Here is a 22,006-nt window from a genome sequence, read left to right on the forward strand (position 1 = left end):
TTAAACTTTTATTTAATGAATATAAATTTCCAAAGTACAGCTTATGGGTTACATTGGCTTCCCCCTCCCAAAACTTCCCTCCCACCCACAACCCTCCCCTTTCCCGCTCCCTCTCCCCTTCCAATCACATCATGATTCATTTTCAATTCTCTTTATATACAGAAGATCAGTTTAGTATATATTAGGTAACGATTTCAACAGTTTGCCCCCATATAGCAACACAAAGTGAAAAAAAATACTGTTGGAGTACTAGTTATAGCATTAAATAAGAGTGTACAGCACAATAAAGACAGAGATCCTACATAATATTTTTTTAAAAAAATTAATTAATTTTTTCTTTTAAATTGCGGGTATGAGAAGTTTAGTTTGTGACCATGAAATTAGAGAAGGTAGCTGTGTTTTTGTTGCTGTTACTGTTGTCTGGGGACTTTTTTTTTTTTTTTTTTTCTGGTAAGCAGAGAAAGGAATGGGCACACAGCATCTCTTCTTCCTCTGTCACCCTTCCAGGCCTCCCTTGCAGGAAGTGATGTGGGCTTTCCCAGCCTCTTCCTGCCTTATCTGTCAGGGAGGAAATAGCCCTCGGGATTTATTTTTGTCTCTGCCAGCTGACCACACTCAGAGACATGGATCTTATATGTCCACACTCACGGCCTACTCTGTAAAAGCTCATATTCAAACTGTTCTAAAAGGTGGAGAAAGTTGCTCAAAAGCCACAGCTCAAAGCTCTCCAAAGAGGCGAACTCTTGACTCAAGTATTTGTTCTGCACAAGTGACTTCCTGTTTTGCAAATACAGATTCCAAAGGGCTCATTTTTAAGATTCCAAAGAACCCTACAAATCGCCGTAATTTGACCATGTACAGACCAAAACCAAAGCAGGTACATCGAGAATCTTGTGGTTGGATTTTCTTGAATTATAGAAGTAATTAAAAGAACAAGAAACATTGATAGCAAAGAAGTTAAGAGGTATAGGTATTCCCAGGAATTGTCAAGTTCTACTGTGATCAAAGGATACCCAAGTCATTTTGGTTAAGTTCTTGCCCTCACACTCAGAGATTCTGCTCTGTAGACAGAACAGTGGCTCAAAATATTGACCCTCCAAGATGCAGTGTTAGTTAGTACCACATGAGAACTTGTTAGAGATGAAAATTCAAGATCCCAACTCAGACTTCCAGAATCTAAACTTCTGGGGTGGGTACCAGGTTGACCAGTATTCTAATAAGCTCTCCAGCAGATGCTGTTGCAGGCACAAGTTCAATAACTGAGATACAGTATGATTGATTATTTTTTACCATGGAGGCTCTCACTTTGGAATGATGGTTATGCCTGGTCCCCCAACACACCTAGGGCAGTTGAATCAGAACTTTTGACACATGTAAATTTAGAGAATCGGTGGTAGAAAGACAAGCTGTTGAGTTAGTCCACAGACATCAGTCTTTCCAAAAAGGCACACACAATTACCTTCAGCTATCACACTTGATCAGTAGGGTTTCTGCCTACATATCCAGTTTCACCTCTTCCTATTCCATACTACCCCCCACAGGTTTATTAATGTTTAATGGCCACACAAAAAGTGTGTATGTTTTGTGTACAGTATGATGTTTTGGTACACACATATTTTGAAATGGTTACCACACTCAAGCCAGTTGCTCTGTCCTCTCTTCTTACTGTCACCTCTCTGAACCCCTTTGACACGCTGCAAGCATTATGTGCGCCTCGTGACAGCATGGAGCTGCTGCTTCCTTCACTGCATGCATCCATGTCCTTCATGACCCAGTTCAAGGTCGTTCCTGCACTGAAGGCTCCAATGACTCCCTCTATTTGTGTGTCCACTTCCTTCCCCCTTCCTTCTTACTGAATGTCTATGATCTATTTAGGGGTTCTTCCACAGCCCTGTGACACCACTACATTGGCTGGATCTTGTTTGTCTACTGCTGTGTGTCTAGACCCAGCGTGGTGCTGGCACACTGCCAGCAGCTGTTGTATCAATGTGTGTTACAAATGTATCCTCAAGGGGTGCTTTATTGCAGATGCTGTAGGAGGTTAAGAACATCACCTATGACACCAGACTGCTACCATTTTTGACATATGGAAGTTGGGAGGAGATACTTAAACTCTCTGTCCCTCAGTTTTCTCAACTGTAAAATGGAGAGAGTGGTGGTGCAATTATCTCATATAATAAGAAGTAAAATGCTTAAATCAGAGGCTGGTAAGTGTTATGACCTCAATGCTAGCAACAGAAAGGACCAAAAGATGTGAATATCCTTTTGTAGTTACAAGCTTCCATATAGGAAATGTTTGTATTCATGTTATTCATGTTCTCTCTCTCTCTCTCTCTCTCTCTCTCTCTCTCTCTCTCTCTCCCTCTCCCCAAATCTACTTATTTCTTCTCTAAGCTACTAATAATTCTCACACTTTTCTCCTACTCTGTCTCTGCTGCAATATTCCACAAGTCCACAACTAAGACTCCATGTTCATAACCACTATGTGTTACGGTGTGTATGCATGTACATGTAGAAGATTGTGTGGTTTGGTGGTTTAGTTTTTTAGATTAAAAATTGAGCTAAGATATACCAGCAAATAGGAAATAAATATTACCCAAACTTAAATTAGAGGTCTCAGTTTTGAAGGAAAATCCACTATGATAAATAAATCCTGTATGTTTCAGAAAATTGTCATTTATGAAACTATTTACTTAAGATGGGTTTCAGGCAAAAAAAAAAAAAAGAAACATCTCTAACTTAGAGATTTACATCAGGTATAAAACTTACAAGTATAAACATTGGGCAGAATGGCCTGGTTAAGTAGGCAAGGAGAACAGAGACGTGGGAAAATAGATGAGTTTTGCAGAAAGTTACTAATTATTAAAAGCAGCCTAGACTCAGTCGCAAGTCACCCTGCATGTCACTCAGCAATTTATGTTACATACTTCTATCTTAAAAATTCCTTCTTTTCACCTATACATGAACTCACTGTCATAAATGGCATATTCACCCATGGGACAAATGTTTTTAGGACCTACTTCACAGAATATTGTCTTAATGCTGTCAAAAATAAAACAGCCATGTGTTTCCCAGATTCACCAAATGTGTTAGTGGTGGTGCTGATGATAGCATTGTTGTTATTAGTAGCCCTGTCTTTCACTGGGAACACACTGTATCACAGGGTCTGAACTGAGTACTTTTGAAAAACTGGCTTTATGCACAATGCCATTTAATTTTCACAACATTCTCTGAAAGAGTCAGCTATTCTCACTTTGAAGGGTAATGCATGGAAAGGTTAAATAAACCTCATTTTACAACGACACTGACTGAAATTCAAGCAGTTTAAAGAGGCAGAATCTGCCAAAACCCATCTCATGCCACTATACTGCACTGTGCTCCAATACAGGCTCTGAGACATGAGTGAATGAAAGCCTGAACACATGATGGTGTGGAAGTTGGTAGAAAGCACAATAGGATTCTCTTCCAACTGTGTGGCCAAAGATTACAAATTCAGCAGGAATAATATACTTGTAAAGGTGAGCCTGGACTGTGACATCATTAGCCTATCCAGAGGAGGAATACAGAGAGGAGGCACTATGCCACCATGGCAAACACTTCTCTAAATGTAAGCTGGTAGATATTTTCCAAATACTGTATCTTAACTGTGCCTAAATGTACATCAGACTTTTATTTATACTTTGAAAAATCTTTGCCTTTTTATTAGAAAATTTAAACTCTTAGTGTAATTTAAACATTTGGTGTAATTATTGATATCACTGTATTTAAACCACATATCTTGCTATTTATTATCCCAAATGTACATAATTTACATTCAAAATATTAAATGAATTTACATATCATAGATGAAGCTTACAGAATTATGGTTTATTTTCACTACCATATTTTCTACAACTGATTCCATCATTTTACTTTTTTATTAATTTATATTTAGCTTTTTTAGTTTTTAACAGATCCAATATATCATAGATACAATTCTAAGAATATAATGATATTCCCTTTCTCCATCTCCCTTTCTTTCTTTTTTAGTTTTTGATTTAGCTTTTAATTTACATTACAGCCAAGGGATTAATTCTCTACCAAATAAAAAGTTAAACAACTAAAAAGCAAAAGACTCAAGTATAGCAGGAATATAGGAATAGGCTATTAGCAATAATCACAGGAAAAGATGACCCTTTCATCCATATACAGTAAATGTCAAAGCAACCTCAGATCATTGAAACTCTAGTAACAATCAGAATATGAAAGAGTTATCTGTACCCCCATGTTTATTGGCCCTCAATTCACAATAGCTAAGATATGGAATCAATCCAAAGGTCCATCAACTGAAGATTGGATAAAGAAATTATGGGATATGTAAGCCATGGAATACTACACAGCGGTTGAAAAAAAGGATGAAACTGGAAAACATCATACTTAGTAAAATAAGTAAGTCCCAAAAGGACAAATACTATATGTTCTTCCTGGCCTGTGGAAACTAACAGAGAACCTAAAGAAATATATGGAAGCGAAAGTGACAATGTGAGATACAATGACTTTGAGTAGCCCTTATCTTGACTGTTGAGGAACAGGTTTGGTTTTTTTTTTTTTTTTTCCATACTATTTGTAGAACTCTTTACTAAGTATAGAGTTAATCTTGTGTTTATGAAGTTAATTGAAAACAGATCTTAGTAAAAAAAAAAAAAAAAGGTGGGAGGGTAGGTACAGTGGGAAGAATCACTATGTTCTTAAAGGTTTATTTATGAAATGCATGAAGTTTGTGTACCTAAATAAAATTTTTCTGGCAAAAAAGAACTGTAGTAACATTCTTAACCATTGGTTTGAAAGGTACAAAACACTCTGAAAATATTATTTATGCTAGTATCATGTTGTTTTAAGTACTATAACTTTGTAGTATGCTTTGAAGTCAAGTATTGTGATGCCTCCAGCTTGATTTTTCCCCCCTCAGGATCACTTTGGCTATTCTTGTTCTTTTGTGATTCCATATAAATTTTAGGATTGTTTTTCCTCAGTCTGTAAAGAATGTCATTGTTATTTTGATAGGGAGTCCATTGAATCTATAGATTACTTTAGATAGTAGAGGCATTTTAATGATATTAATTGTTCCTATCCATGAGCAAGGAATATATTTCTATTTTTTGTGTGTGTTCTTGGTGATTTCTTTCATCACTATTTTACAATGTTTGTTGCAGAGATCTTAGGTTATATTTATTCCTAAATATTTCATGTATTGTGGATATTGTGAATGGGATTTCTTTCTTGACTTCTCTTTCAATGAGTTCATCACTAGCATATAAAAACTATCTTTTTTGTATGTTTATTTTATAACCTGCAACTTTACTGAATTAGTTTATCGTTTCTATAGCATTTTGATGGCATGTTTACATTTGTCCAGGTAATAATCTGCAAACATGGATATTTTGACTTCCTCTTTTCCAATTTTGATGCCCTTTATTTCTTTCTCCTTCTTAATTGTTCTTGCTAAAACTTCCAATACTATACTGAATAAGAATGGTGAAAGTAGATATCCTTGTCTTATTATAGATATGAGGGAAAATGCTTTCAGATTTTCTCCATTCAATATGATACTAGTTGTAGATTTGTCACAAATATCCTTTATAGTTTTATGGTATGTTCCTTGTATAGATGACTTGTAGGTTTTTTATCATGAAGCAGTATTGAGTTATCAATGCTTCCTCTGCATCTAGTGAGGTGATCATATGATTTTTCTTATTCATTCTGTTGATGTGATTCATGATGTTTATTGATCTGCAAATGCTGAAACACATTTGTGTCTCTGGAATAAATTTCACTTGATCAGGATGTATGATCTATTTGATTTGGCTTTGGATTCAGTTTGCTAGTATTTTGTTGAGAATATTTTCATCTATGTTCATCAAGGATATAGGTCTGTAGTTTTTTTTTGTGTGTATTATATCTCTGTTTTTGGTTATCAAAGTGATGTTGGTCTCATAAAAGGAGTTTGGCAGAATTCCATTCTGTTGAGTAATTTGAGAAGTATTGGAATTAGTTCCTCTTTAAGAATTTTATATAATTCAGTAGCAAAGCCTTCAGATCCTGGAATTTTCCTTGATGGGAGACATGTGATTTGTTAATATTGTCTATCTATATCTTCTTGGTTTAAATTTGGTAGGTTAAACCTATCCAGGAATTTATACATTTCTTCAAGATTTTCCAGTTTATTAGCTTATGGTTTTTCTTTTTCTTTTTTAGTGGGAGGTAAAATAGCAAGGTTTATTAGGGAAGGGACATCCGTAAGGCAGATGGGCACCTCTCCAGACAGAGCCTGAGAGACTGGGGAGGAGGAAGGAGCGAGGTTACATGTTGAGTGGAGAGATTACACCTGACCAGGCCAGGCGGGCGGCTCAGCAGAGAGGCAGAGGGCTGAGCGCACAGTCCAGTTGAGGCTGGGGGTTTTTAAGGAGATGGGTCTTGCTTCCCCACCTCTGCTCCTCTTGGAACAAAGGGCTTTTGGGATGTAAATAGAAAAACTTCTCTCTTGAAGGTCTGACACAAAGGACTTTATGGATGCAAATGTTATCAGACAGGAGGAAGGGAGCAGGGTGTTTGAGATGCAGATACTGGGCTGCACCTGGGAGATTGTGGAAGATTGTCAGGCAGAAGGGATGGGGACCTCCACCTGGCAGGTTATCAGGTAGAAAGGGGCAGGGCAGGATGCGAGGGCCAGGCTGCCCCTGAAACATTATCGGGATGACTTTGAGATGCAGATGCATATGCTGGACATAGATGTCTTCTCTTTAGGCCTGTTACACACACATAAGCTCATAACTGACTTCCTACCTAACATTCCCCCCTCAAGAGGTAATACCCAAAATTTTTCTTTGGGATTATGGATGGAGTTTCGTTTTCTGTAACTTCTTTGAAGCTGGCATGTGGGCGTCAAGGAGGATTTGGGTATTTCCTCTTGCTATCTGTCTTATGGTATGCGACAGTGGCCTTAGAAAGACTGTCCTGCTCGGTCCAGAGGGCTGCTCAGGTCATCCAATGGAATGGGCTGGAAGCCTTGTCTGACGACCATTTGGAGTTTGACAACTTTTAGTATGAGGTCTGGGGATCAAACTGTACATCACAGTGGAGAGTCCTGCACAACAGTAATAACTTCTCTTCTCTGATGTCTTCTCACAGTCCCTTCGTGGTCGCCAAAAATGTTATCAGAGAAATTGCAGGGTTCTTGTCTTCGCGCAAGAAAGAATTCAGGGGTGAGAGAGAGTAGTGGGAGGTAAAATAGCAAGGTTTATTAGGGAAGGGACATTTGTAAGGACAGATGGGCACCTCTCCAGACAGAGCCTGAGAGACTGGGGAGGAGGAAGGAGCAAGGTTACATGTTGAATGGAGAGATTACACCTGACCAGGCCAGGTGGGCGGCTCAGCAGAGAGGCAGAGGGCTGAGCACTAGCTTATGGTTTTTCATAGTAGTTTCTTATGATCTTTTGTATTTCAGTGATGTCATTTGTAAGGCCTCCTTTCTCATATTTAATTTTATTTATTTGAGTTCTTTTTTTTTTCCTTTGTAGTCTGTATAGAGGTCTATCTATTTTGCTTATCTTCTAAAAAAAAACAGGTTTTGTTTTCTTGATCTTTTGTATTATTTTTAGTTTCAATTTCATTTGTTCCTGCTCTGATTCTTATTTCTCGCCAGCTGATTTGTGGTTTGGTTTGTCCTTGTTTATCTAAGTCCTCAAGATGTGTCATCAGATTTTTATTTGAGACATTTTTTTTTCTTTTTAAATATAAGCACTTAATGCTATAAACTGCTCTCAATACTGCTTTTGCTATATCTCACATGTTTTGATCTGCTGTGTTTTCATTGTCATTTATTTCAAGAAAGTTTTTGATTTACTTTTTAATTTCTTCAATGACTCATTGATCATTCATTAGCAAATTTAATTTCCATGAATTTATTAGTGTTCTATTGTTCTTGTTGTTGACTTCTAGTCTTATTCCTTTTTGGTCTGAGAAGATACATGCTATGATTTCAATCTTGTTAAATTTACTGAAACTTGATTTGTGGACTAATATATGGCCTATCCAAAAAAATGCAGGACTCCCTTCAGAATTTTTTATAAGGCCAGTCTGGTGGTGGTGAATTCTCTGTTTTTATTTATTGCGAAAATACCTTATTTCTCCACGTCTTTTAAAAAATATTTATTAATTCATTCAATTTCAGAGTTACAGAGAGAAAGGGAGAGACATTCTGGGGTCATCATTGTGGCCTAGTGAGTAAAGCCAGTGCCTGAGAAGCTGTCATCCCATATGGGCACCAGTTCAAGTCCCTGCTGTTCCTCTTCTGTTCTAGCTCCCTGCTAATGGTTTGGGAAAAACAGTAGAAGATGGCCCACATGCTTGTGCTCCTGCTACCCATGTGGACAACTTCAAAGAGGCTCCTGGCTACTGGCTTTGACCTGGCCCAGCCTTGGCCATACAACCCTCTGGGGAGTGAACCAGTGGATGGATGATCTGTCTATCTCTCACTCTGTAACTTTGACTTACAAATAAATAAATAAATCTTTAAAAAGAGACACCTTTCATCTGCTGGTTCAATCCCTAAGTAGCAGCAATGGCCAGGGCTGATCCAGGCACCAGGAGCCTCTTCCAAGTCTCCCATATGGGTGGCAGGGTCCCAGGTACTTGGACCATCTTTTCCTGCTTTCCCCAAGCCATTAGCCGAGACCTGAATTGGAAGCAGAACACCCAGGCCTCAAAACGACGCCCATATGGGATGCTGGCATTGCAGGCAGCAGCTTTACCCGCTACACCACAATGTTGGTCTTACCCTTCACTTTTAAAGGATGGCTTCGCTTAGTTATAATATTCTTGGTTGAAAGTTCTTTTTTTTTTCTTTTAAGACTTTAGATATATCATCCCACACACGCTCTTCTGACCTGTAGGGTTTCTGCTGAGAAGTCTGATGTTAGTTTAATTGGTTTTTCTTTACACCTGACACTTTTTCTCAAACACTTGACACTTTTATTGTTTTAGGATTCTCTCCTTGTCCTAAACTGCTGGTTTGTGGCACCAATTGCTGTGGCTCTAGGACAGTGTGAAATGGATGGGCCCTTCTGCAGGTGCAGCTAGAAAAGTCCAACTAGTACTGAGGCCTCTAACACCATAGCCTTGGTCCCAGAAATAGGGGCTCTACACCATAGCCCTGGTCCCAGAAATAGGGGCTCTACATGGAAGCCTGCTCCAGCCCTGCACAGTGACTACAAAGTATACAGGTCCCTAGATAGATTCCAGTGGGATTGAAGAAATTACAATTAATTGTTTCAGTCCTGGTGTTGCAGGGTACAGTGGGTCATTATCCAGATCTCCCAGGGTAGGAGAGGATTTTTTATGGATTGCAGCTGGTGTTAGCCCTCAGAATCTAAGGAGGACCCTCCTGGCTGACATAGAGTGAGTAAAAGTAGCCCTGGGGCTAATGCCCCCAAACTCTCACAGTTGCAGGATGCAGTGGATCTGTCCTTTGCCCCACAAGTTGCTCTGACTTATTCTGATTGCTTCCGGTATCAGTGGAACGGAGTTCTGCTGCTTGAATTTTCACAGCCCATCTAGTGCTCTGTAGAGGTGGAGGATGTGAGGGAGGTAATGTGACTTCATTTCTCCAAGTTCAGCAGTTGCTCAGACCCCAGTCGGCTCCTCAGGGTGAATAAGAGTCAACGGGTGGCTGTGACATTCTCTCTCACAGCTGAAGCTCCAAGGCTCATGGAAATTTCCTCCTGCCCTGGGTTGGTAAGAAGGCTCCCAGCCAGAAGCTGGCTGCACCATGTGGCCAGCTGCAGCTCTCTCTGCTTGTCCCACATAGTCTTTGTCACTTCTCCACTTAAAATTGCCAGCAATCAGACCCCTGGAAATGTGGTCATTACTTTGTTCTTTTCATATCTCAGGGCAGCTCGAGTCAGCATGGCTGTTTCCTACTCAGCCATCTTGGATCTCCTCCTGCATCAGACTTCAAAAGTACTAAGGTGCTGATTGAACAACATGGACTCGGCAGCATTGCTATCCCTTATCCCCGTCTATCCCCCTTTCCTTATACACAGAGGTTCTTATTTAACAGGCTCTGGGAGTGGTACCTGGGAATCTGCATTTTGACTAGTCCTATCACCAGTTTGTCTTCTGGTAAACCATACTTTTGTTTTTTGACAGGCAGAGTGGACAGTGAGAGAGAGAGAGACAGAGAGAAAGGTCTTCCTTTTCCGTTGGTTCACTCTTCAATGGCCGTTGCGGCCAGTGCACTGCGGCTGGTGTACCACGCTGATCCAAAGCCAGGAGCCAGGTGCTTCTCCTGGTCTCCCATGCAGGTGCAGGGCCCAAGGACTTGGGCCATCCTCCACTGCACTCCCGGGCCACAGCAGAGAGCTGGACTGGAAGAGAGGCAACCAGGACAGAATCTGGTGGCCCGACTTGGACTAGAACCCGGTGTGCCGGCGCTGCAGGTGGAGGATTAGCCTATTAAGCCATATAGAGGTTTTTAAAGAGATTAGATTTATCTAAACAAATAACAGTACACATATGTTTTTCTGGTGGCCTAGTTGGTGACGGTATACCGTCTATCACCCAAAGTCAGATGAGTTTCTGGTCCTGTGCTCAATCCATCCCTACCCTGTGTTGTCTTAAGTGACAGGAGGCTTGGCAGACTCTGTACTGACTCAGTGTTCTCATGGTACCACAGTTCTTCAGAGAACTCAGTAAACTAACTGCTGTGACTTTGAAAGGGTGGGCAGGTTCTACAGGTGCCACTGTAGAAAGTTCATGCAGTACCAGATTCACAGTGAAAGGGCCACCTTGACAAGACATTAATTCTGCTACACCATGGCAACCCCACTTCAAGTGCATGCATATATAGGGACATTCATGATACATTAAGGAATTCTCCATGAGTGGAAATCTAAATACAGTACGAAGTCCAAGTTGTCTGCTTTTCTATAGACACCTACTTTTTTTTTTTCTTCTTTTTTTTTTTTATTAAACTTTTATTTAATGAATATAAATTTCCAAAGTATAGCTTGTGGGTTACAATGGCTTCCCCCCTCCCATAACTTCCCTCCCGCCCGCAACCCTCCCCCCTCCCGCTCCCTTTCCCCTTCCATTCATGTAAAGATTCATTTTCAATTCTCTTTGTATACAGAAGATCAATTTAGTATATATTAGGTAAAGGTTTCAACATTTTGCCCATATAGCAACATCAAGTGAAAAATCTACCATTGGATTACTAATTATAGCATTAAATAGCAATGTACAGCACATTAAAGACAGAGATCCTACATAATTTTTTTTTTCAAAATAATTAATTTTCTATGCCATTTCCATTTTAACACCAGGTTGTTTTTTGTTTTTTGTTTTTTTTTTTCATTTCCAATTCTCTTTATATACAGAAGATCACTTCAGTATATAATTAGCAAAGACCTCATCAGTGAATTTAATTTGACAAATAAAAAAGCCATCTGCACATTAATGTTTATTGCAGCTCAATTCACAATAGCTAAGACCTGGAACCAACCCAAATGCCCATCAACAGTAGACTGGATAAAGAAATTATGGGACATGTACTCCATAGAATACTATACAGCAGTAAGAAACAATGAAACCCAGTCATTTGCAACAAGATGGAGCAATCTGGAAAACATCATGCTGAGTGAATTAAGCCAGTCCCAAAGAGAAAAATATCATTTGTTTTCCCTGATCGGTGACAACTGAGCGCCAAAGAGGAAACCTGTTAAGTGAAATGGACACTATAAGCAACAATGAACTGATCAGCTCCTGTCCTGACTTTAGATGTACAATGTAATACTTTATCCTTCTTAGTATTTGTTGTTGTTGTTGTTGTTCTAGTACTATTGGTTGAACTCAGTAATTAACACACAATTATTCTCAGGTGTTTAAATTTTAACTGAAAAGTGATCCCTGTATAGACACCTACTTTTAAACAGGCTTGAAAACTCAGGTAGGAGCATTTAAGGCTTGTGACTTCAATCTTGAGAAAAGGTGAAAATTTGTTAGCAGTCTAAACTGACATAGTTTAAACTTTTCAAAAGTATGTTAAAATTAAAATTTATTAATGCATCTATGCTGAAACAGTACTTGTTATTTTAGTTCAAGGATGAACCATTTGTGAAATAGTAGTCCTGAATTGCTAACTCTATCAAATATTTGTTGGGGACCTATTATCAGGTAGTGTGCTGGGGGTAGGAATACAGAGATGAATAAGATGGCATCCACAGGTACTAGGAAAGAGCTCATGGGAACCATCACTGGCAACACAAATTCCTAAGATTTTAGGAGTAAGTTCTGTGGCACCCAGAAGAGACATCAGGGATGTAAAAGCAAGTAACCTGATGATACTTAAAACAGGTTTTGGAGGATACCTGTGTTACTTGATAGAGAAGGGATGAAGGAGAACCTGAGACAAAAGAATGAATTACAGCAAGGGGACAGTAGGATGGAGATGAGAAGGTAGCACAAGTTATGACCACCAGAAAGTTGGGCAACAGCAGAGGGGAAGGAGTCTACAAAATAAAAAAGAAGTCACTGCCAGAGAGGAGAGAAGAAAATCAGAAGACTATGGTGTCCCAGTGGGTAAGTGCAAGGCCAGGGGAGGTAGCCATCCCAAATGTCAAAGATGTTGACAATGAATGAGCTATATTTAAGGATAAAGAAGTCATAAAAAATCTTGCCAAGAGCGTCTGCTAATGTGCACTGGGAGCAAGAGAGACAACAGAGTGAATGGTCAGTGATGACATGGGAACTTCCATAACTCTTTCAAAGCTGTTTGTGGTGAGAGGGAAAGGAAACTGGAGGAGCTGCTGAAGAATAATAGGGAGTTGGAGGAGCCTCTGCTCCCATGGTTTTGAGAAAGCCCTGAGCATCATTAAGGGATTATGTGAGAGCACTATACCACCATGTGGCTTCTTTGCACACTCACACACTCACAATGGATGACAGTGTGTGTCTGTGTGTATCAATAAATACAGTAAGTGCATTGGAATTTTCATGCAGGTAGACTTCCACTTCTCCTCAGTGCCTAATACAGAAATGAAACTGAGTCAACATTTTTAGTAGGAATACATATTATGGTAGAGAAAGTAGAAGTTTTATCTATTCTGATCAATGATTGAGTGCATGTTATGACACAGTGAAAAGCTTGTAAGATGAAAAGTTCTATGCTTTCTTAACTATTTCTTCTCCATCAGCATACACAAGCACACACACACAGGCATGTTTATGTACGCACACACCTGCAGGTGCGCACATTCAATGGAAATCCAGAATTCTTTTTTCCTCTTAGATGGCTGGCACCATGATTTTGCTGCACTGTGCAGATGCCAGAGCCATGGGGAAAGAGAATGGGTTAAATAAGGATCTCTAGTAGTGCTTCAGCTTGTTCTTTGAGGAGTAACAAAGAGAGGAAGCGCAGCCTTTGTGGAAGGAAATTCCCAGGCTACACTTCGGACATTCGCAACCTGCCCTGTGAACCCCTGAGGAGTGTCTGATAATAAACACTTTCAAACAAAACAATCCATAAAGGCATTTTTACTAACATTCTTGCATTCTCACCAAAGGGCTGGAACACGTTTTCCTGCATCTGCAGACCTTGAGGGGGCCTGGACATCCACCTGCTGGGGGAGGCCAACAATCCTGCCTGGAGTTTGTACGTGCAGAGTCCCCTTGCTGCCTTGCCCTTTGATTGTACAGGAATGGAAATGAGGGTGCTGGAATGCAGACCATATACCTGACAAAGAGCAGGACGGATGTGCACAGCTGTGTGCAGACTTGAGATCCAGCTCTTCAACTTCTAGAGAGACCCCGGACACAACCCTGGGCATTGCAACTTGCAATAATAATGCAGTGACCTTCTCCAGGAGTGGGGAGAACTTGACAGTCAGGAAAATCTCTGCTAGTGAAATGTACCAGTGGGGTAACAAATTGGGTTTCTTTTTCTGCAGTAGCAAAACAAAAAACAAACCTAGAAGGTTGGTGGCCTGGGATAATGGCAAAATTCTGGGTGATTCAGGTATTTGCTACTTGCTTTCACAAGTGTGTGTGTGTGTGTACTTGTGTATGTATGTGCATTTACACTTTATTCACTAAAATATGCTTAATATCCCTTTACGAATTTCAATCCTACTCAGAAGCCTCTCCTGGCTTCCTGGTTACAGGGCTACACCAGAAGGCACTTCTCAGCATGAGTGAGGGTTATATCCTTAAGTGCTATAGAAAGCTAAGCCTTTATCTTTGAAGTGCTATTTTTAGGTGAAATAAGCATGCATTTGTTCTCATTTACATCTGCCCAGAGTTCTGACCGCCAGCACTGGAACCCACAGAGATGGAGGGGATGACGGGTTCCCAACTTCGCTCTAGGCAGGGCTAGCATGAGCCTTCCATTCAGGCCTCCTTCTGTCTTTTGCACTGTAACAATGGGCGGAAACTCAGCCTTGTCAGAGGAAATTCCCAGGGCCATACTTTGGACATTAGACAGTTGCTTTGCTATGCTGGGTAGGCTGATGTGCATCTAAAAATAAACACACTGGTCTGGTCTGCAAGGCTTTCTGTGGTTCTTGACCAGCACAGTCAATTATATTTCAAAGGTTTTTTTTTTTTTTTTGGTTTGTTTTTTGTTTTACATTGTTTTTAAGACGGCAAGCCCAGGTAAACCTTGAGAATAAAATATATCATGCCTATACTGAGATTTGACAAATTGACATTTGCTGATACCCATGTCTGTGGATACCTACTCCTGCTTTTTCTCCTTAGATCTCAAAGCAAGATTGAAGAAAGCAGAGATATACCGAGATGTTGGCCAAGCATCTCCAAAAAGATGTGAGGAGCCAAAAATCACAAGACTGGCTAGTTTTTCTGAGTCCATGAAAGATAGGGCAGCTGAGAGCTTTTGATGCTGTGAATAGGCTGACTTAAGCTAAATTTTCACTGCACTAGAAGTCTCCAGGTCACTATCTGGCAGAAAGACTATTATCAGTGTGGCTCATTTAGCAGGAGAGGAGAGGTGGGCGGAAGGCAGTGCTGATGAACCTGATGCACAGCTGGCAGCCAGCTCCTGCCAGCTTTCTTCCCTCCCCAAAGTCAAATATATCACGTGCAGATCTTGCAATTTAGAGAACCGGTAGAACCATTTGCTTTTTATATTTTAAAATCAGAAAATCAGATTTCTGAATGGTGAAGAGCACATTTCCTTTTTATGAATAAAGAACACATCAGGGTTCGAAACTCTGAGCCCTGCTGCTATTGTCTCACTGTATTTGGGCTGAAAATGAACCAAAATGCAGCCATTTTCCATCAAATGGGAATGTGTTTGCAGCACAAGAAGTAGTCCACAATTGTAGTTAAAGTGTAACCCAAGAAGAGTGGTTTGGAGTGAACTTTTCCCTCCTCATTGTTCTAATTTGTTGTGCATTTTCCTGGAAGTCCAACCTACCCCATTGTTGTTGCAAAGACCCCATTTGAAAATTACTGCAGCAGATATGTTGGCCTAGCAAGGAAAAAGTCGGCTCTTGTCATTCTAGCCTGATGATTTTCTTTGCAGATCTTTGTTTGGTGATTTGGATTAGGGCACTGACATCATGAGACTCTTGGTAGCTTTGAACGGGAAGGGACCTTCAAGGTCGTCACCCGTTCTCCACCCAGTGTGGGCATCCCTTTGGGAACACTGGAAACTGATCTTCCAGGGTGCTGGAACTCTGCCTGGGACAGGGCGTTCCCCACAGCACAAGCTCACCCTCTTTTAGACAATTTCAATGCTGGGTAAATCCTTCCGCACATTGAGCTGAAATCTATTACCCTATAATTTCCATTCACTGATCTTCGTCTAGCATCCTCTTTTCCCACATAAGGCAACCTTTCACTATTTTATAGTAGCCCTTTACATACAGCAAGACTCATTTCATACTTCAAATGTCCCCTGAATTCCTTCTATTATTCTACAAATAACAATTGTCATATTTTCACCATCTTGGCCAGCGCTCTCTTTTAAAATCTGGTATATTTCTTGAAGCAAGGTATTAAATGTTTTGGTGAATCAATCTTCTCTACAATCTTGTGTGCAAAATAGTAGCATATTTTTTCAGAAACAAAACTAAGACTTGAAAAGATCTAATTACTTATTTAAGGAGGTGGCTAATGGGGGCTTTAAAAGCATCTCTGCCCCTTTCAAGTCCAATGCATGCCTCTGATTAAAAGAAAATGTTGAGGCGCTGGCTCTGTGGCACAGCAGGTTAAGCTGCCACTTGCAGCGTCAGCATCCTACATGGTCTCCAGTTCAAGTCTAGGCTGTTCCACTTCCAATCCAGCTCTCTCTGCTAATGTGCCTGGTAAAGTAGCAGAGATGGCCCAAGTCCCTGGGCCCCTGCCACCCATTTAGGAGACCCAGAAGAAACTCGTGGCTCTTGATTTAGGCCTAGCCCAAGTTGTTGTGGCCATTTGGGGAATGAATCAGCAGATAGAAGATTTCTGTGTCTCTCTTTCTCTCACAATAACTTTAATTTTTAAGTAATAAATAAGTCTTTTTAAAAAATTGAAATTTGCAACTGGCACTGTGTTGTAGCGGGTTAAGCCGCCACCTGCAGTGCTGGCATCCCTTATGGGTGCTGGTTCAAGTCCCAGCTGCTCCACTTCTGATCCAGCTCTCTGCTATGTTCTGGGAAAGCAGTAGAAGATGGCCCAAGTCCTTGGGCCCCTGCACCCACGTGGGAGACCCGGAAGAAGCTCCTGGCTTCTGGCTTTGGATCAGCTCAGCTCTGGCCATTGTGGTCATTTGGGAGTGAACCAGTGGATTGAAGACCTCTCTCTCTCTCTCTCTCTCTCTCTGCCTCTCCTCTCTCTGTGTAACTCTTACTTTCAAATAAATAAATAAATCTTCTAAAAAATGAAATTTTGAGCCAGTAAAGCAAAGTTGCTCTCAGATACAGTTGGAGGTCTATGCCAGGTCTCTAGTAAATTCCCAGCAAGATAAACATTCCCTTGGTTACTATAACTTGAATTTTCTATAGAGAAGAATGTAAATTTGGGCAGTAAGGAAATGATGAGCAGAAAACACCCAGGCTGCTGAAAGGCAGGTGCATATGCAGGACGTATGCAGGTAAAAAGATGGCTGAGCAACAGCAAGAAGGAATTCAAGCTGTCCTGGAGGCATCTCATCTGGAAGCTGCAGATGGTGGGAGAGCAAGAGATGAGGATCAAAGACAAGACGAGTTTTCAGAGTGCCTAAGCAGTTTTCTTCAGTCCAAGCCTGGTGGTTGTGTGTGGAGAACAAATACCAAGAATTTGTTGATTCTCAGTTGTCCAGGCATGCCATGGGAGTGCACTACCTGAAAGCAGATGACACTGCTCCTCACCCCAGCACTTGCTTCTAGGTGAAATCTGGCGAAGACTGTAATCTTTAGGTGGAAAAGGAAAATCCTCCACGTAGTTAGAAAAGAATGAATCCTTGCAGTTGTGCTACAGTGAAGTCAACATAAGGGATAGGTTACATCCCTACATGTTTCTAGATTTTTTTCTATACCATTTGGTAGGGTTACTTCTTCTGGCTGCTTTTCCAAAGCAGAGATTGCTTAAGGATGACATTGCCTCCCTGCTCAGCTGTCCTACTTCAAACCAGCCTGAGGCCCAAGAACTAACCCTGGTTAGTGTATTCCTTTCAGCTCAGGGCACTATTCCCTGGGAGCCATTGCTACATTTTACCCTAGGAAAGGAACCAAAGGCCAATGATAACATCTATGGCTGAGTAGAAGAGCAGGCAAGGCAATGACATGACACCATAAAAATTTCTGCCGATTTACTCCGGGAACTACAAGGCACAGCCCTCCAAGTTATCATGGCTTGCAAGGATGTAATGAAAGTAGACTGAAAATAGAACATGGTAAAAATTAAGAATGGGAATCCGAGAGAGAGGGAGAGGATGAGTTGGGGGGGGGAAGCGAGGGGGAATTCCACTATGTTCCTAAATCTGTACATATGAAATCTATGAAACTTGTATAACCTAAGTAAAATTAAATAATAAAAAAGAATGTCAATGAAGGGTTCCTCTGAATATGGTTTTCTCTGTGCATCCCATGAAGGTGTGGACTTTTCCATGTAGCTGTCTTGTTCACCACTTAAGAAAATCAAGATTCAGAAAAAGCTTGTGAATACTTTCAAGGTCACATAGAAAGAGAGTTGCAGGTACAGAAGTAAATTCAGGTCTCTAAAACATAGTTCAATATAACCACACCATCTTCAAGCTGATTATAAATCTGGCTTCTTTCAATTTTCCTATGAAATGCATACCCTCTGGACGGGGAGTTGCACGGAGGTAAGGTTCACATCAGCTGCTATTTGAATCCCTAGCAGGAGGCACTCTGCCTGGCATCTAGAAGGTGCTCTGTACATATTTCTGAAAAAGTAAGTGCCTGACTTGGAGCGATAAAGTATGAGGGGCACTGGTCGGGAAATGCCTAGTGAGATAGCCTATCCACCGAGACATAAGAAATAAATTCCAAAAGGTATAGATAGCACTTAGTAAACACTCAAAATATTTTGTGAATAAATGAACGCAGATATGTTTCTGAAAGGAGAGTCTGCGAAAAACTCATGGGGTGGACAATCTCCTTGGAAAACTTTAAGCTACAGATCTATTTTTTTTTAATCAAAGATTTATTTATGTATTTGAAAGGCAGGGTGACAGAGAGAGGGAGAGTCAGAGAGATCCTCCATCAACTGGTTCACTTCCCAGATGGCTGCAATGGCTGGGGCTGGGCCAGGTTGAAGCCAGGAGTCAGGAGCTGCTTGCAATTATCCCACCTAGATGGCAGGGGCCCAAGTACTTGGCCCACCTTCCCCTGGTTTTCCCAGGCCATTGACAGGAAGCTGAATCAGAAGAGGAACAGCAGGGACAGGAACCAGCCCCCATATAGGATGCTTTAGCCACTACACTACAATGCAGGCCCCCTACACTATAGCTCTTAATCTGATAATCAGTTTGGGTTCTTCAGACAAGGAATACTTTCTGTTGTTTGTTCACTTGTTCAAAGAACATTGATTGAGCACTCCTCAAAAGTGAAAATAAACACAGCAACCACCTTTTAGTGAATTAATGTGCTAAAGGCTTTGACAGGGGTGATTTCACCTCTTGACTTAAAATCACAGACCTGGGGCCGGCGCCGTGGCTTAACAGGCTAATCCTCCAGCTTGCGGCGCCTGCACACCGGGTTCTAGTCCCGGTTGGGGTGCCGGATTCTATCCCGGTTGCCCCTCTTCCAGGCCAGCTCTCTGCTATGGCCCGGGAAGGCAGTGGAGGATGGCCCAAGTGCTTGGGCCCTGCACCCGCATGGGAGACCAGGAGAAGCACCTGGCTCCTGGCTTTGGATCCGCGAGATGCACTGGCCGTAGCAGCCATTGGAGGGTGAACCAACGGCAAAAAGGAAGACCTTTCTCTCTGTCTGTCTCTCTCTCACTATCCACTCTGCCTGTCAAAAAAAAAAAAAAAAAATCACAGACCTGAAGGGCATTTAGGCAAAAGTGCACCAGATGAGCAGATTTGGGGGTAGGGGGTGGCTACGAATCAGGCTGCAATGGGTAGAAATTAGAGAAAGTCAATGCGGCTACCCAGATAGGGAGAACAGCACACATGGACAGAGGTAGGTACTAGGCCACTCAAGGCCTGGGGAAATGCAAAGTATGCAGTGCAGCTGGAAGGTTAGGTGGTGACAAGAGAGGCTGGGCAGGACATTAAGAAGCAGACCTTGAAAGCTTTATCTATTCTTTCTGAGGTTTGACGTCCATGTCAATCACCCCGGGGCCATGGTGAAAATGCAGATTCCATGAGTCTGAGGAGGGGATAAATAATTTGCATTTCTTTTTTGTCAGCTTTTTTGATTAACATGTAAACTGTGTATATATATATATATATATATATATATATATATAGGGTGCAGTGTGACATCTCAGTACCTGTATACAACATGTACTGATCAAATCAGGGCGATCAGCATTTCTAGCTTAGCACTGCTTTATATTTAAAGCCTTCAATTTCCTCTCTTCTTGTTCTTCATAAAGTTTTAATAGATTATTGTCAACCACAGTCATACCTGCCCATGCACTGTAGAACCCTAAAATGTGTTTGTCCATTCGACACCCAAGTTGACATTTTCATCTTCCACGTGTAAGAGAACAGAGGAAATTTATCTTTCTGTGTCTGGCTTATTTAATATAATTCTGCCCAGTTCTATCCATTTTGCTCCAAATGGTAACATTTCATTCTTTTTCATGACTGAATAAATAAACTCCCAAATCACGCCCAGTACATCTGGTCTCTGGACTACTCCACAGGTGGTGAGATCCAAGCAACAAGGTGCAGGGGGAATGTTCCCACAGTCAGGGGATGGCACCATGAGAATTACATTTTCTCAAGAAGCCAGTAGCAAGATATGGAGGATGAACTGGAGGGGATTGTACTGAGGTAAAACATGTAAGTGACAAAAAATGATCAGCCTGTGAACTAAATAAGCTGAAGAAGAATAGAAATGGTTCAATGAATAGGCATACAATGGTTTATACTGTATGAAGTCAGTATGAAATAATTCTCCCAGAAGAAGCTGGCTATGAGGACAAAATGAAATAATAAAAACAAAGGAGGCAAAAAAGAACCCTCCAGGGAAGTATGTAGTGCGTGTGAATGAGCCTGGACCCTTCAGTGGGTTTCAGTGTACACAAACCTGAACCCCAACAGTGACCAAACAGAGCAGCCGGTTAAGGACGGAGCATCATTCCTGGGGGTGGTCACTGCCCAGGGTAAATACACCAGCCTTCACTGTCTGAACACACTGTCACTACTTGCATTGACTTTCAGGAACCTTGGGGAGAACAACAGTTGTCTAGCAAATTCTGGAAAATCGCCTGGATAGTTACCATTTCCCTGAACATAGTACTTGGTCTTTTACTTAGAACTGACAGGTATCCGAAGTTAGAAGCATCTGTTTCTATTTCTTTTAGAAAATCCCCTGTCAATTCTAGTACATCTTCAACTGAAAAACTCAGAACAACAACAAAAAATGTATGGTGGAGCTCTACGTTATAGAAAAGAAAAGATGTTGGGAAACATTTTTCCCTTTGTGCAGAAGCCAAAAAAAAAAAAAAATACAACTTTTAATGATATTTGCCCTCCAAACAGTATAAGGATCGGCTCTACATTCATGTTCTATGTTGGCTGACATTTTTTACCAAGACAGACAGACAGACATAAAGAAAAAAAAAAAAAGAGAGAGAGAAAGAAAGAAACCGCTTTGTCATCTCCCCTCTCAATCCTTTGTAAATCTCAGAGTCTTATAATTCAGTGAATCTCCCCAAGTCACACAAAACACACAGGCTACCAGAAATGCTTGCTGGACAAACACAGCTCCTTCAAAACAGTTTGATCCATACTCAAAAAGACAAAGCAAAATAACCCAGGTACCTACCTTTCTCTCCCGTGGTTAGCTGACTCCTGAAAATTTCTCTGTTAGGTGAGGCGAAACTTAAGGGCATCCCATTCAGTCATACAACCAGAGTCGGGTGGAGTTTCACAAAACCAGACTTCAGATATTTGGGGCCCAGGCAGCTTCCAGACCTTAGAGAGCAGAGGTGAGCTGACTGCCTTCAGTCCTCTGCTGCAGGAAAGAGCTGCGAGATACTGTGTGGCTGGAGGTGTGGGTGGAGGCAGAGGGAAGGGAAGTGATATGGGAACTGTAATAAATAAGAGATCCTCTCCACATGATTTCCTGTATTTGATGCCTCATGCCTCTCTCCAGGCTCCCTAGAGGAAATAAGAAATTTAAACTTGTCCTTTGGCCATTGGAAGGAAGAGAATAAACATGCTGAGAACCTTGATAATGCGAATGAACAGGGCAATAGGCAGGGAGCTGATGGACCAGCTAGCTTTACCTTTCACCGAGTGCTTTCTTCCTACAGTTTCAGAAGTGTTTAATTCTGCAAAAGTCAAGAA

The 22,006-nt window shown here is 41.1% G+C and overlaps 1 protein-coding gene across 1 annotated transcript in view; it reads right to left on the bottom strand.

The window, feature by feature from the left end:
- ADGRF5 (adhesion G protein-coupled receptor F5) overlaps positions 1 to 21,703 on the bottom strand; it is a 112,432-nt gene extending 90,729 nt beyond the window's left edge. The window contains exon 1 of the mRNA XM_062186236.1: positions 21,483 to 21,703. The gene's annotated coding sequence lies outside the window, so the exon portion shown is untranslated. The remainder of the gene's footprint in view (positions 1 to 21,482) is intronic.
- Positions 21,704 to 22,006: the final 303 nt, after the last annotated feature.

Source organism: Lepus europaeus, chromosome 3, assembly GCF_033115175.1.
Source record: "Lepus europaeus isolate LE1 chromosome 3, mLepTim1.pri, whole genome shotgun sequence".
Taxonomy (NCBI): Eukaryota; Metazoa; Chordata; class Mammalia; order Lagomorpha; family Leporidae; genus Lepus; species Lepus europaeus.